The following is a 15547-nucleotide window of genomic DNA, read 5'->3' on the forward strand; positions in this document are numbered from 1 at the left end:
TATCTAAGCCATGGTTACCCAGAAACGATACTGAAAGAGGTCCAGTACCTAAAATGCATACTTTTGTGTGAATTTGTTATTTTACTCCTAAATCCTAAAGACTAATAATTTACACCTGCATTTGAATTTGCTGAAGTTAAACTTTGATTCACATACATTAATATCCTTTGTAGCTAGTTACTGCAAATAAAGCTGAGTTTGTTGGAGAATTCAAAAAAGAGATGAATCCAGACAAAAATTATACTCTTTAGTCTGTGATAAACACTAATGAACAGAAACCAATGTTTGTCATTAATACCAGCCAAGGTATCATGAATTTCTCCAAGTGTATGACATAGGTACATATAACAAAGAAACTAATATAGCTAATAAGACCATACTGTTTAAATCTTGCATTTATGCTTGTTTGTGATATCATACTTTTGAATGGTAAACCAGCAAAAATATTGGTGGAAATGAACATGAACAAATTTCTAAACTCAGTTCCCTGTCTAATAATTCAGGAAGATTGGAAGATACTGTGTGCCCATCCATCAGGGAAGTTATCAGGTTTAACAGAATGGCATCTATGAAGTACTCAGAGCTCCTAAGGGAACCATCTTGCATAAACATGGGTTATTACTATTATAAAGTGGCACATGGTTGTGGGCATGTGGTTAGACTACTAAGAAACTCAGTGTAAAAAAGCTTTAAAGAAAAAAAGAGAGAGAAAAAGGAAAAAGAAGACTAAAGAATATTAACAAAAAGGAAAAAAATGCTGTTATAAGAATTAGAACCAAAAGTCAAAAGAGAGAAATTTTATGGGTTACTGACCGGATGCTGATCTTTCCCCTTTGAGCTCTTCTGGTGCCTGTGCAAATGCCTGGAAATCTAATGAGGGCCATCTTTCTCATGACATATCAAACATCCCACCCTGAGACACAGCCAAAAATACCACAAGAAAGAATGGCCCTTCTCATAGTATCCCAGCCTTCCTTTTCCAGATGGATGTTATAATAAAAATATTCTTCCAATTATTTCAGGGCCTTAAAAGAGAAAAAAAAAGGATAGCTTAAGTTCAGTTCTGAAAAAGCGTGAAGCTGTCAGCGAAGCTATTTTTGAACAGGTTGGCCATTCCTTGTAAAGATTCTTTAAAGAAAACTTTCCTGCCCTGTTTAAAAAAAGTATTAGAGGGAAGGTGGACGATTCACCCCTATATCATAGTAGCGGTGGAAGAAATACAGTGTGGAAGTTTGTGAAGCCATTTGAAATCTTGAAATAGTCAGACAAAAGACACAGGTAAATACAGGAATACTGAACTCAATTTTTCAGTGGCATCAAAAGCACTTCCTCATAAGATTTCTTCACAGGATTGTTTGAGGGAGTAAGTCTAAGTACTAAAGTGTATTCCTTCCTAATTTCTCTCTCTAGAACAGACAACTTCCACACTTTTTCAAAGGCTCCTCATAAGTTGAAGCTATGCAAATGCCCACCTAAAGGGAATAATGGAATATCCATGACTGAGGACAAAGTTGAACCAGTGGAATATGCCACACAATGTAGATGTGGATGGATACTCCTGTTCATCTCATCTTCCCTTAGCATGTGAACATGTGCTTCCAGGCATTGTCAGCATGGAGAGATTCCTCTGTGTGACACGTTTTGTCTGAATACAAATCAAGAGTAATGCTTGGTGATAACTAAATTATAGAGAAGTTACGCCTTTCCACAATTGAATCCAAAAATGATAAGGTGGTTAAGGGAACTTACCTGATAGGGTATTGCAACAGACAGCATCTCTGAGTTGCAAATAAAACACACATATTTTGCACATACCTGACTTTTATTGTTATAATGGGCAATACCATTTTTCTCTCTGAATAGATCCAGAGCAGGATCTTGCATTTTTTCATGTGGCAGAGAGGGGAAGTACACATGGACGGTTTAATTTGCTTGGTGGTCAGTGGTTAGAACCAAATTTAGTAGGTTTTTGTTTTCTTTTTTTTGCTTTTTTTGTTTTGTTTTATTCTGGCTACCACTAGTACATGATTAGTAGTAAGGAAGAGAAGGAATCCTTTTTTACTTAGAATGATCTTTTGAAAGGAGTCAATATCAATCTCTTGCCCCCAGAGAAGATTCCCTTGAAAATTATTAAAAGTTGCCTAAGCAGTAAAGTTTCTCTGGTTTGTTTATGGGATATTTGTCATTTATTTATTCAAATGTATTACTCTTTGTTGTGAACACACTCCTGTTTGTGAGTTTATTACCCTTGGTCTTAGCATTTACATAGCGCTTCTATTTTAACAAGGATATGCTGCAGTCATTTTTCTTAGTTATTCCTCACAGCACCCTGGTGAAATAGAACATTATTGCACTTATTTCATAGATAAAGAACAAACTCAAGCAGAGCTGGAAGTATGGCAATTTTTAATTGACGTATTCAGAATTAAGGGATGTGACTTCAAGGTTCATTGTTTCACCAGGTGAGCCAATAAAAATGTTGTGAAAAAGAAATGAGGGATGCAAATGCACTTTTTATCTCAGTTCACTTGAGATTTGTATGTTTGTTGCCTTCCAATACAATAAACATGTATGTGGGTAAAATAATTTGTTCAAAGGCTCACAAAATGTTCTCAATACACAAGTATATACATATATTTAAATGTTTAACTAATAACGTATGCTTCCTAAGTGAAAGGTTGGATGAATCAGTTTCTATTTTTATTGCAGGATTATCTTCCAATTCCTTTTTTTCCAGGACATATCTCTCTCTGGAGGAGGCCATACTAACTTTTTTTGCAAATTGTCCATTTGGCTTCTGTAGCTGTTTCTGCGTTGATATGTATGACTGCTATTTATACCTGTTTCTCCCCCTACTCAGGGCTCAGTCTTTGCAGAGACCACAGAATCAGGCACAGTTTAGCCACATTAAACCGGTTACTTCAGCACTATCCACCAGTAGAACATTTAGGCAAGAGCATTAGTATCCTTGTTATTCTGTCGTATAGCTGGGAGAGAATTTATCTAGTTGATTTCTTAGTCATGGACCTTTATTGTATTCCAAGTAATTAATTAAAAAAATACTTCATGAAGCATGTAAAAGGAACATTGTAGATGGTGGGGATGAAAACTGATGTAGTAGGTCTCAGTGAGGTCTCAACTAATTGATATATGTAGTATTTTCCCTGAGTAGTAGGATCAGTTGATATTTCTATTTGGTTGCACCAATTCCCAGGCACTTTTGATTATTTATGCAGTCTCATATTTAGTACTGAAATAATGACTATGCCCACTTAAAACTGTCAGCACTGGGGCATCTGCATGGCTCAGTATGTTGGGCATCTGACTTCAGCTTAGGTCATGATCTCACCGTTTGTGGTTTGGGCTCTGCATGGGGCTCTGTGCTGACAGCTCGGAGCCTGGAGCCTGCTTCTGATTCTCTGTCTCCCTTTCTCTCTGCTCCTCTCTGCCCACACTCTGTCTCTTTCTCTCAAAAATAAATAAACATTTTTTTTAGACTGTCAGTCCTGGTTCAGACTCACCCTCTCACCCCATGCAGACCAGTCTATGGTGGAGTGAGGAGTGCAGTCTGTTCTTTCATGCCCCCTACCCATTTTCTCTCCCATTTACTGTGAGGTGTGTTGGACTGGTTTGAGGGGAATAGGAAACATAAGGCTTACATTAGTAATTCTTTCTCAACAGCTGTTTCTTTATGTAGACCAACATCCTTTGGGAGGGAGATGGCTCTCCTGTTTTGTTGGTCATCCCTGTTGACATAGCTCATTTACAAAAGGTGTCCTGTGCATCACTGGAGGTCTTACCAGGCCTTGCTGACATAGGACAGAATCCAGTCACCTTTATTTGTGGTCCCACTCTTCCATCAGGTCCCCAGAAAGCAACATTGAACTAAAGTCCTCTGATGGGTTCACAAGAAACCCAGAGCTCAAGTTTCATCTGCCTCATTCTCTTGTCTTTCACTGCCTCAGTCTCTCATCTTGGAAACCTTGAATTCCAAGGATTCCCTGCCTTCTCTCCTCTGGTCTGACTGTAGGCAATCTGTCTACAGTTCTCACTCCCATAGTCAGGCAGCATATGGACATAATGGTGTATGCTGACTGCACAGCAGAAATCCATTGGCAAACAGAATTCTAAAACTTCCTCCTTCAGGGATTTGCAAATCTTCTGGCAGTTCTGTTAATAGTCCTTTACTAGTGTTTTTGAAAACCAGTAGAGTAACTTTCACAAACAATGCACTTTGCTCAAAGGCAACTTCTCACACCTGGTGCCTCTTATCTCTCTCTTTGGTAATGGCTTGCATCCCAGTTTGCCCATACGGCCCTGGGGTCTCACAAAGAAGTGAATTTCTTTCAATGCTGCCTTTTTGAATTTAGTTAACTCTTTCTGAACTGTTCAGTAGCTTGCAGAGCAAGGTGTAGGGGGGTGATGCAGTGATTGGAAAGGTCTCCAATAGTTCTTCACTCTGTCTTATTACATAAGACACTGTTAGTGTCTTCACAGCATGTTCTGATGGGGAAGCCACAGCATGTATACCCAGAGGGTTATAAATCAAATATGACAATGTACCAAAAAAGGAATAATTATTTGTGAATGGGTAAGTAAGACAAGGCATCATGGAGAAAGGATATTTGAATGATGCACTTAAGAATGATGCACTTTACAGGATCGTAAAAAATAGTTCCATAGTTCATCTCTCCAGAAAAGGCTGTGACTCTTTAAAAATAGCATGCCAATCTTTATCTTTTCCCACTATCAAAGCAAAACTTGCACTGGACAAATAGGCAAGGAAGACTTTATTGAAGACTATGATAATAAAGGAGAGAGATGAACTCAACTTTAGTGAAACCAAAATCAGGACGGTTTTTAAGCACTGTGTTGGGGAAACATACTGGAGGACAGTGTGGGAACTTGATCAATGGGAGGTATCGAGCACATTGAGCTATTCCTGTGTTTGCAAGTATTTTTCTCTGTGATTGGGCATCTGTGATTGCTAACTGGCACCCACCCTAAGTTAGCCTCCGATCTTAGACTTAGCCTAAAGTGGGCTCCTGCCTCCCCACAGAGACAGAGCGATAGAGGTACTGTCTTCTTTGGGGCTTAGATTTTAAAAAGATGGTTTTCAGGGCATTGGGAAAAGCCTCTCTGTGTTGAAAAACTTGCAAGAGGCTGGGAGAAAGCTTATATGCTATCAAAAATGCAGAGAAAATTTACAGTTGCAAGTTTTCTGAAGTAAATGCTCCAGGGAAAGGGAAACCTGAATAAAGTGAGGCAAGGTAAGGGGAATGTTAAGATCATCTTTGTCACCATTGTTTGTGGAGAGAAAGATTGAATGTTGACAAATAAACTCTGAAGAGGAGAGGGGAGGAGACTGTAGTCACCAACTTTCCAGAAAGGAAAAAAGAGAGACTATGGAGGTCCCTACACTTTTATGTTAAGGGCAAGGTCAAAGTAGTAGTCTTTTATATAGTTCATAGATCAGAAGCTTGTATATTTATTCAGATATATGGATAATGACTAGCTTTGAAATGGTTATGAATTCCAGTCATAGAATCAGACTGATTATAGTTAAAATCCTGTTCTTGAAATTTATTTGCTGTGAAATCTGGAAAATGTAGTTAATGTTTCTACTATGAATAGATAATTACACCTATCTCATGAGTATATTGAAAGAACTAAATGAAATGTGCTAAAGAACTTTTTCCATACAATGCTTGGCACTGGTAAATGCTCAATAAAGGGCATGTACTTTATGAGTACCCAAATGTGGTATCAGCCCCTAATTGGGCTGTTGCCTACTATTTTTCTCATTTCTTCATCTCAAACCCAGCAAATAAGCACATTATGTTAAGTCCTGCTCTTGGGGGAAAGATATAGTAATCTCTTGGATCATATCATGCTAATTTAACTATTAGCATTTATCATTATTATTCATTATACTTTACATGTAATCTATAAAATGATAGATTATCACAGGTGGAAATGATCTTAAATGGACTTACTCCAAAATATAAGAAGGTTTTTACTTCTTCTCTGGAACACTCTCATTCTTTTAGCCTTTAAAAAATATTATTTGAATAGTTATTTTCATCAAAGCTCTATATATCCTTATTACCTTATTATTTGAATCTTTAGGGAAGCTGCATATTACATAGGCACTAAAGACTTTAGAAGGAAAAATCAGTAGAGCAAAGTCAAACTCATTGCTCAAAATAATCCCCAACTTTCCTCAGGCCACCAGAAGAAGAAATTTTTCTTCATAATAACAAGAGTCCTGCTATTCTATGAACCATTTTTCCAAATGGAAAATTTTTTGGATTTCTAGCTTGCCTTAAATGCCAAGCTTCCTGCATGACTACTACTGATTGCCTCAGCAGGAAAGATGTCAAATAACCTCTCAGCCTAGAAAGTAAGGCCATATGTAGCTCTTGGTCAATTACTGGAAACCAAGGTCGACTAAAATACCAGTACAAATATGATCTGGAAGCACTGCCTCAAATTATGTTTTCGTTTCATTAATTCTCATTGAACAAGGAAATAATTATTTTACAAATGCCTACTATGTTCTCAGTACTTTTTGATGTATTTTTATGATATCACCAAAGAGAATGGTTGATATTTACTATAGATTGAATGTTTGTATCCCCATAAAATTCATATATTGAAATCCTAACCCTTAATGTATTAGGAGGTGGAACTTTTTTGGGGGGGTGGGGAATGGTTAATATTAGGTCAGAGGGTGAAGACCTCAAATGGGGTTAGTTCTCTTATAAAAGAGATGTCAGAGAGCTCCCTTATCCCTTCTGCACTATGAGAACACAGGAAAAGATGGCCATTTATGATTCAGGATACAAGCCCTCACTAGACACCAAATCTGCTGGTGCCTCAATCTTGATTTCCTAGCCTCCAGAACTATGAGAAATGTTGTTTATAATCCACCCAATGGTATTTTTGCTACAGCAGGCCAAAAGGACTATGACAATATTATTGTCACCATTTTTAAAGATGCGGAAAGACATTCTCAGGATTAATGTGAGACGGGAGTGTATTTGCATCCAAACCTCTTAAAGTTTCCAACAAGTGTTAAGGTAGGAAGACAAAACAGAAGATAGATGGGTAAATCCACTACTGAGGGAAGGATTACTTTTGGAAAAGAGGAGAAACAGCATGAATATGAGTAATATGTGTCAAAGAAAATTGAGAGAATCTGCGAGGGAAGAATTGTCATCCCTTCCTTATAAAGAAAAAGCCCATTTATTGATATTCAGGGAAGATTCAGACCTTTGTTTAATGCTTTTGGGATTTAAAATAATTTTATCAGATGTTCCGCCTCTGTAATTCAAAAACAAAAAAAAATCACTCTCAAAATTTTTAAAGAGACATTTAGTAAAATCTCAATTAAAAATAAAAAAGTGGAGCCTGGGTGGCTCAGTTGGATAAGCATACGACTTCGGCTCAGGTTGTGATCTCACGGTTCATGGGTTTGAGCCCTGCGTTGGGCTCTGTGCTGGCAGCTCAGAGCCTGGATCCTGCTTCCAATTCTGTGTCTCCCTCTCTGTCTCTCTGTCCCTCTCCTGCTCACACTCTGTCTCTCAGAAATAAATAAACATTACAAAATAATAATAATAATAATAATAATAATAATAATAAAGAAGAAGGGACACCTGGGTGGCTCATGAGTTAAGTGTCCAACCCTTGATTTCAGCTCAGGTCATGATCTCACTGTTGTGAGATGGAGCCCCACTTTGGGCTCCATGCTGGGTGTGGAACCTGCTTAAGATTCTCTCTCTTTGTCTCCCTCTCCCTCTGCCCCTCCCCTGCTCTCTCTCTCTGACATGTGCATACATGCAATCTCTCTCAAAAAAGAAGAAGAAGAAGAAGAAGAAGAAGAAGAAGAAGAAGGAGGAGGAGGAGGAGGAGGAGGAGGAGGAGGAGGAGGAGGAGGAGGAGGAGAAGGAGAAGAAGTGGATTGTAGGCAGGAAATAAATATTCCAACTTACTACTACTAACTAATCAAAAGCATAGTGGCTCCCTAAAAGTTAAAAAAGTAAATAAATAAAACACTACCAACTACTTTAGATAAAAAAAGGCAAAGAATCACAATAATTAATTTGATTAAGTATCTAGCTCCGGAGATATTGACAAATGTGTTTTTTCTTCTGATAGAATTAAATACGAAAACTAAAATACTTGCTATTGATAAACTTTTTACAATTCAAAATCTAAACCCAAGTAAGGTGTGAAAGACTTGATACATACAAATCACCAGAGTGAAAAAATCTCAGAGCATTGAAACCTTTAAATGATTTCCTTTACTGTTCATAAAAATATGTCACAGGTAGCCATCCGGTCTAGAAGAAGTTCCAACAAGGAGAAACATGTTCACGAAACTTGTCATGAACAAGAAACCTTGCAGCTGTGAGACTTGCAAAGAGAGAATTACGATAATGCAGCCTGCTGGCAATTTAGCTTAGCCAAAATCACTGAAAATTTATACATGATATTAAAATTCTGATGACTTGTTCTTGTGTCAGAAATGACAATGACAAGGGGAAATAAAGAAACCATTGTCATGACAAAAACCATAGGACCACACAAAATGGTCACATATGCCATCAAAATGAAGACAGTATCAGCTTATATTCCTGAAATGTTTTCTTCACACTCTAGCTAAAAGTAGTTAAAAATATGATTCTACTATATGTAAAATAGTTTTTTTTCTGTCTTCATTTAGAGAAAAATCTTCTCTTTCTAGGCAAATATTCTCCTTGTAGGAAACTGTACAACTTCATGAAGCTTTAATCTCAACAGTCACTTTAATGGCTGAATTTAAAGTTCACAGTAACTTATTCTTTTATGTTTAGTCATCTGACCTGGATACAACTATTACTTTATTTATTGACTCACATGTGACTGAGAGAGATCAATACTGGAAAACTCAATCACAAAAACACTGGTAATAGTGCTTTTTCTGATATAAGAAAGATTATAGAATTAAAAAAAAAAAGAATCAAAAAAGGAAAAAAAGTACCCTCTCTTAATTCTCTAGATTCGTATTAATGCTATACTTAATACTATATTAAATTTGTGGGGTGCCTGGGTGGTTCATTCAGTTAAGCATCTGATTCTTGATTTCAGCTCAGGTCAAGATCTCATGGTCATGGGATCAAACCTCACATGGGATCAAACTCCATGCTGGGCCTGGAGTCTGCTTAAGATTCTCTCCCTCTCCTTCTGCCCGTCCTCTTGCTGTCTCTCTCAAAAACAAAAAATGAAAATTAATTTTCAATAAATAAATAGTTTTTGCTAAGATTTGCTTGCTTCAGTGGTAATATAATGTTTCATATTTATACCTTACAATGTTGTTAGAGATTTATAATTAATATTTGCAACCTTTGATTTAGTGTCATCATGATCACAACCTGGTTTGAGTGCAAATTAGCAAACTTTAACAGGAGTCCAGTTGGAATACATACCAAAATGGATGCAAAAACTCTACTTGTAAGAATATATCCTACATATATATTCACCTGCTTTTAAAATTTCATATGTACATTGACTATTCATTGAATCATTATTTCTAAGGCAAAATATTGGAAACTATCTACATACGTGTAAATAGAGGATGGGTTTAAATTAATTATGGTATAATTACGAAATGGAAAATTATGTAGTCATAGAAAATAATGAGGTTGTTTATTAATGTGCTAATATGGTCGGATCTCTAGATATTACTGCTGCAATATGGAAAGGTCTCTAGGTATTATTACTGTTGATTAGAATAAGCACCAAACATTTCATAGAATGTTATGTAAAAGAGGAAGATACGTACAAGTATCTGAGAAAGCACATCAGAAAACAAGATTACTTATTTTCAGAGGATGTAGATGAATGAGGAAACAGTAGGAGGAATAATTTTCAATTAATGCCCTTAAAGATTTTAAAAATTTTCCATTATATCAATTATTACTGGGCAAGACTGAGTTAACTCGATATTCTGCACATTTCCAAGAAATGTTTGTCTTCAGGACTGGCCTCTGTTAGACTCGTGGGATATAATCTCTTAGACCTTGATCTATTCTGCTTGAGAAGAATGATTTTATATGTCTGATGCCTTCCTTAGGTCACACTATATTGATGGGAAATATCTGTTTTTGTATCCCTGAGACACTGAGTCACGCCCTACCAACTTGACCAGATAAGGTATCCTAACAGTGTGATTTATGGTGAACACCTGTTTTATCTCTGGGGAAGTGGAGTGTGGTAAGACTGGAATGTGAGTAGCTAGGGTCAGTCATGCAAGTACTACATGCCTAGGTGGCTGATCCCTAATACAAAACTGGACACCAAGGCCCGAGTGAACTTCTGTGGTTGGCAACACTTCATATATATGTCATATTGTCATATGTGTCCAGTCTCATGTTTTTGCTGGGAGAACTTAGCAAGTACTCCTGTGACTCTGCTGGGAGGGCACCACTGAACTCTTGTGCATGGACTTGACTTTCCCTTTGGTGATTTTAAACTGTATCCTTTCCCTGTAATGTACTATAACCATGAGTACAACAGTTTTTCTGAGTCCTAGGAATCCTCATAGCAAATCAGCTAATCTTACAATGGTATTGGGAACCCTGACATGGTTGCATATTCCCAAAATCAACCTAAAACATTTTAAATTGCCTCTCCTGGAGTCCAATTGATCAGTAAGTAAAGAGTTTATTGAACTCCTACTTTTAGTTCTATGCTAGACATTGTGAGAAATCTTAGTATTAGGCCCTCATCAAGTTTATCGGCTAATTGAGAGAAGACAGTGAAATTATTAATTTACAACACAAGGGGTTGTAATTATTTCATATATACAGTGGATCAGAGGCTCCTAGCTCCTGGAGTTTGAAGATTATTGCTGTTATTACCTAAAATTTCAAGCATTACACGAGAAGAATTCTCAGGCTTAGAGAGATTAGGTGACACTCAGCTAGGAAGAGCCAGACTCAACATATGAACCCCTACCTTTTTTTGAATGTGAAGATCACATTTCCTCCTATGGTTTTAAAGTGCCCTATGAAGCTAAATAGTCTCTATGATAAGATTTTATGACATATCACATTGAAAAGATTGCAAATAAATAGCAATAAACTTATGTTTGAAGTTTCACAAAAATAAAATGTTGCTGAAAGTGCATCTGGTCCTAATAAGAATTTTCAGTAATGCTATATTATCTTTAAATGTAAATTAATTGTGGGGCACCTGAGTGCCTCAGCTGGTTAAGCGTCCGACTTCGGCTCAGGTCACGTTTTCACGGTTTGTGGGTTCAGGCCCTGCATTGGGCTCTGTGCTGACAGCTCAGAGCCTGGAGCCTGCTTGGGATTCTGTGTCTCCTCTCTCTCTGCCCCTCTCCCACTTGCACTCTGCCCCCCCCCCTCAAAAATAAATATTTAAAAAAATAATGTAAATTAATTGTAAAGGAAGGAACAGATACAACAGTAGATTTTAAGTAGTACGAAAATATATACATATAAAACTAATGTTGCACAAAGATTAATATATACTTGATTTGTGTTTTACAAACAAAAGAATATGAAACAACTGTAGCATTCTCTAATTTCAACTGAAAATAAGTAAAGGATTCCAGATACATACTTCTCAGATTTTGATTCCTGTCCCTGAAATATCTATTTGTACTTTGAATTATTGCTATGTGTCACAAGTAATCATCCAAACGGTAAAAAGTTGTTAAATTGCATTAATAGATAGTGCATATATGGCAACATCATAGTTATTAACCTAGGTATTAATTTCCAAGCAATTTCTTCAAACCTCTTAGATGGAGGCAAAATGTAGCTTTTTTGATGACCCCCGTCAACGCATTGTTATTGAGGAATCCAACAGAAATTTAGATTACTAACTAAATTAAACACATTAAAAGCTTATCTGAAACTCCAAATTATAGCCTTTCAAGACTCAAAAAGTCAGAAACACAGACAGCTATATTTAACTGATTTAAAAGAAAAAAAAAACAACATAGCTGGAAATTTATCATAAGACACAATGCCTATAATACAGAACTGCATGTAGTTTTTACTAATGTCTCTATCCAAGCATTCTGAGCAAGTTAAAGCTGAAAGACAACACACATTTCTTTTAGGACATTACCATATTAAAAGTAAGGTGGCTCTTATTTTTAATTGGGAAGAATGAAGAACTGTTTGAATCTTGCCATCATTTTTAAGCAATAAGCAAATATTACCCCCAATGGCCAGAGGTAAAGATTCTCTGAAGAGACGATTAGTCAAACATGCTTCTTAGGAAAAAAAAGAAAAAAAAATGGTACTGAGGAAAATGATAAGACAACACTCTCTGAGCCATCAACATTTTCCTGAAAGATCGACCACAAATTGAGGATTACAAATCTAGGAAATCAAGGCTGTGATACTAAAATGATGTCACATGCTGGGATTTTACATACACTGGGTAGGACCTCTGGAAGTTTGCTGTGGAGGCTGGGTTAATGTGTGATTATAGCCTGCCTTGAAACTTTTAGGAAAAAAATTAGCATTAGTAAGGCAGGAAATATTCCTTAATCTTCCATTTAATTTCATTGGCATTTAAACAACAAAGAAAGATGTGGATATTTTGGAAGAATAGAAGCAATTCGGTGGCTTCAGTGATGTGTACTCAGCATGAAGAAGGATCAAATGATGGTGTAAGAATAACACTTATTCCTAAGAGAATCCAAAATTGGTTTAAAAAAGGAGTTTATTGATATATTTATCGTAATAGTTTTTGTCCTTTTTGTCATTTTTCTACAAAATTTAAGACATGACACTTTTAGTTAGAATAAAGAGAAACACTTTCTCTGACTTCTTTGTAGCTGTTTTAATTGAGAAAACAAAACATTTTATTAAGTGTGTATCAGATTCCAGCAATACTTTTCCCCCCTCGGGACATCAAAAATAAATTGGATGTCCTTTAAAAGCCCTTTTAAGTATATGATAAAGGATTTGTATGTAAAAGTTTTAGGAGTAGTCATAAAAATGTATAGCATATTTGGTCTGTGAAGTTGGATTCAAATATCAACTAAGGAGAAATTAAATTTGAGAACTAAGAAAGGGAACAGTGATGCTACACTTGGAATTGGCAACCACCAATTTATTCTTGGTATTTATGGGTCCATTTCTGCTTTTTCTTTGTTTGTTTGTTCACTTGTTTTGTTTTATTTTATTTTAGATTTCATGTACATATCAAATCATATGGTATCTATCTCATACTTTCTCTATGGTATATTACTTTCTCTATAAGTCGTTCCATGCTGCTGCAAATGGTAAAATCTCATTCTTTTTTATGTCTGAGTAATATTACATCGTGTGTGTGTGTGTGTATATATATATATTTCTTTATCCATTCATCTGTCAGTTCACATTTAGATGGCTTCAATATCTTGGCTCTTATAAATAATGCTGTAATAAACATAGGGATGCATGTATTGTTTTGAATTAGTGTTTTCCTTTTCTTTAGGAAAATGCCCAGCAGTGGAATAAATGGATCACATGGTCATTCTATTTTTTTTTTTATTTTTTTGAGGAATTTCCATACTGTTTTCCAAAGTGGTTGTACCAATTTACATTGCCCCCTGACAGTACATGAGAGTTTCTTTTTCTCCATATCTTCCCTAACACTTGTTATTTCTGGTCTTTTTGATACTAGCCATTCTGGCAGGTGTGAGACAGTATCTTATTGTGGTTTTGGTTTGCATTTCCTTGGTGATTAGTGATGTTAAACATCTTTCAATGTGTCTATTGGCCATTTGTCTGTGATTTTTGCAGAAATGTCTATTCAGGTCCTTGGACCATTTTTAAATCAGATTATTTACTCTTGGTGTTCATTCAGTTTTTATTACATAGATACATTTATTTATTTAATTTATTTATTTGACAGTTCACTATATTATACTCCATGAAACAGCTCTTGCTCATTATTCATGTTTGTTGCCCAAACCTGAAATCACTAGAAGGACTTAATAAATATGTGTTGAATTAGTAAATATGAGTTGAATGCAGAATACAGTCAGTTAAGATTCCTTTAAGAGATTATTATCTGACTAAGAATGGCTTTTGATTCCTGATTTGCAAGCAATAATTTTTGTTTAAATTGTTGCAACACAGACATTCAAACAAAGAAAGACTAGTAAGTGTGTGTGTGTGTGTGTGTGTGTGTGTGTGTGTATGTATGTATGTATGCATGTATGTATGTATTTTCAGTATGGTAAATGTAATCTTTACTCCTCACCCCTATTTCACCCCACCCACCTCCCCTATGGTAACCAGCAGTTTGTTCTCTACAGTTAAAAGTTTCCTGGTTTGTATCTTTTCTTTTTCTCTTTGTTCCTTTGTTTTGTTTCTTAAATTCCATATATAAGTGAGATCATATGGTATTGGTCTTTCTTTGACTGACTGATTTTGCTTAGCATTATACTCTCCAGCTGTATCCATGTTGTTGCAAATGGCAAGATTTCGTTATTTTTATGGCTGAATAATATTAACACACACACACACACACACACATGCACTACCACCTCTTTATCCATTCATTCTTCAGTGGACACTTGGCCTACTTCCATAGTTTGGCTATTGTAGATAATGCTGCAATAAACATCCAAGTAATTCATATACTGCATACTTTTGTACTGCACTTGCCTAGTATGTCCTCATTTATTCCACTAATTCATAACTTTGACTCATAATTGTACATTGCATGTTCCCAAGTACTATTTATAATCATGCATCACTGATCTTTCTCATGAATATTAAGCATGTACATATATCTATTGATGTTACATAAGACATACTATGTATAATCATGTATTACTGATCTTCCCTCTAGTGTTTTTTTTTTAAAGTTTTTAAATTTATTTTGAGAGAAAGAGAGTGTGAGTGCGCAGGCAAGGGGCAGAGAGAGAGGGAGAGAGAAAATCCAAAGGTGGCTCCACTAAGTGCAGAGCCCAATGCAGGGCTCAAGTCCATGATTGTGAGATCATAACCTGAGCAGATAGCAAGAGTTGGACTCTTAACTGACTGAGCCACCCAGGAGACCCTGTATTAGTACTTTGTATTTGTAATGTAAATACCCAGTAGTATGATTCCTGAGTTATAGCGTAGTTCTGTTTTTATATTTTGAGGAATGACCAAAGTGTTTTTCACACTTGCTGCACACAATTGCACTCCCACCAACCAGACAATACTTGTTTCTTGTGTTTTTTATTTTAGCCATTCTGACAGGTGTGAAGTGCTATCTCATTGTAGTTTCGATTTGCATTTCCCTGAGAATGAGTGATGCTGCACATCTTTCCATGCATCTGTTGGCCATATGTATGTCATCTTTGTAGAAATGTCTGTTCATGTTTTATTTAGATTAATTACATTATTTTAGTTAGGTTATTTGATTTTGGGGTATTGAGTTGTATCAGTTCTTTATATATTTTCAATACTAACACTTTATTGGATATGTTGTTTGCAAATATCTTCTCCTACTCATTAGGATGACTTTTAATTTTGTTGAT

The sequence above is a fragment of the Acinonyx jubatus genome, chromosome A1, assembly GCF_027475565.1.
Source record: "Acinonyx jubatus isolate Ajub_Pintada_27869175 chromosome A1, VMU_Ajub_asm_v1.0, whole genome shotgun sequence".
Classification (NCBI taxonomy): Eukaryota; Metazoa; Chordata; class Mammalia; order Carnivora; family Felidae; genus Acinonyx; species Acinonyx jubatus.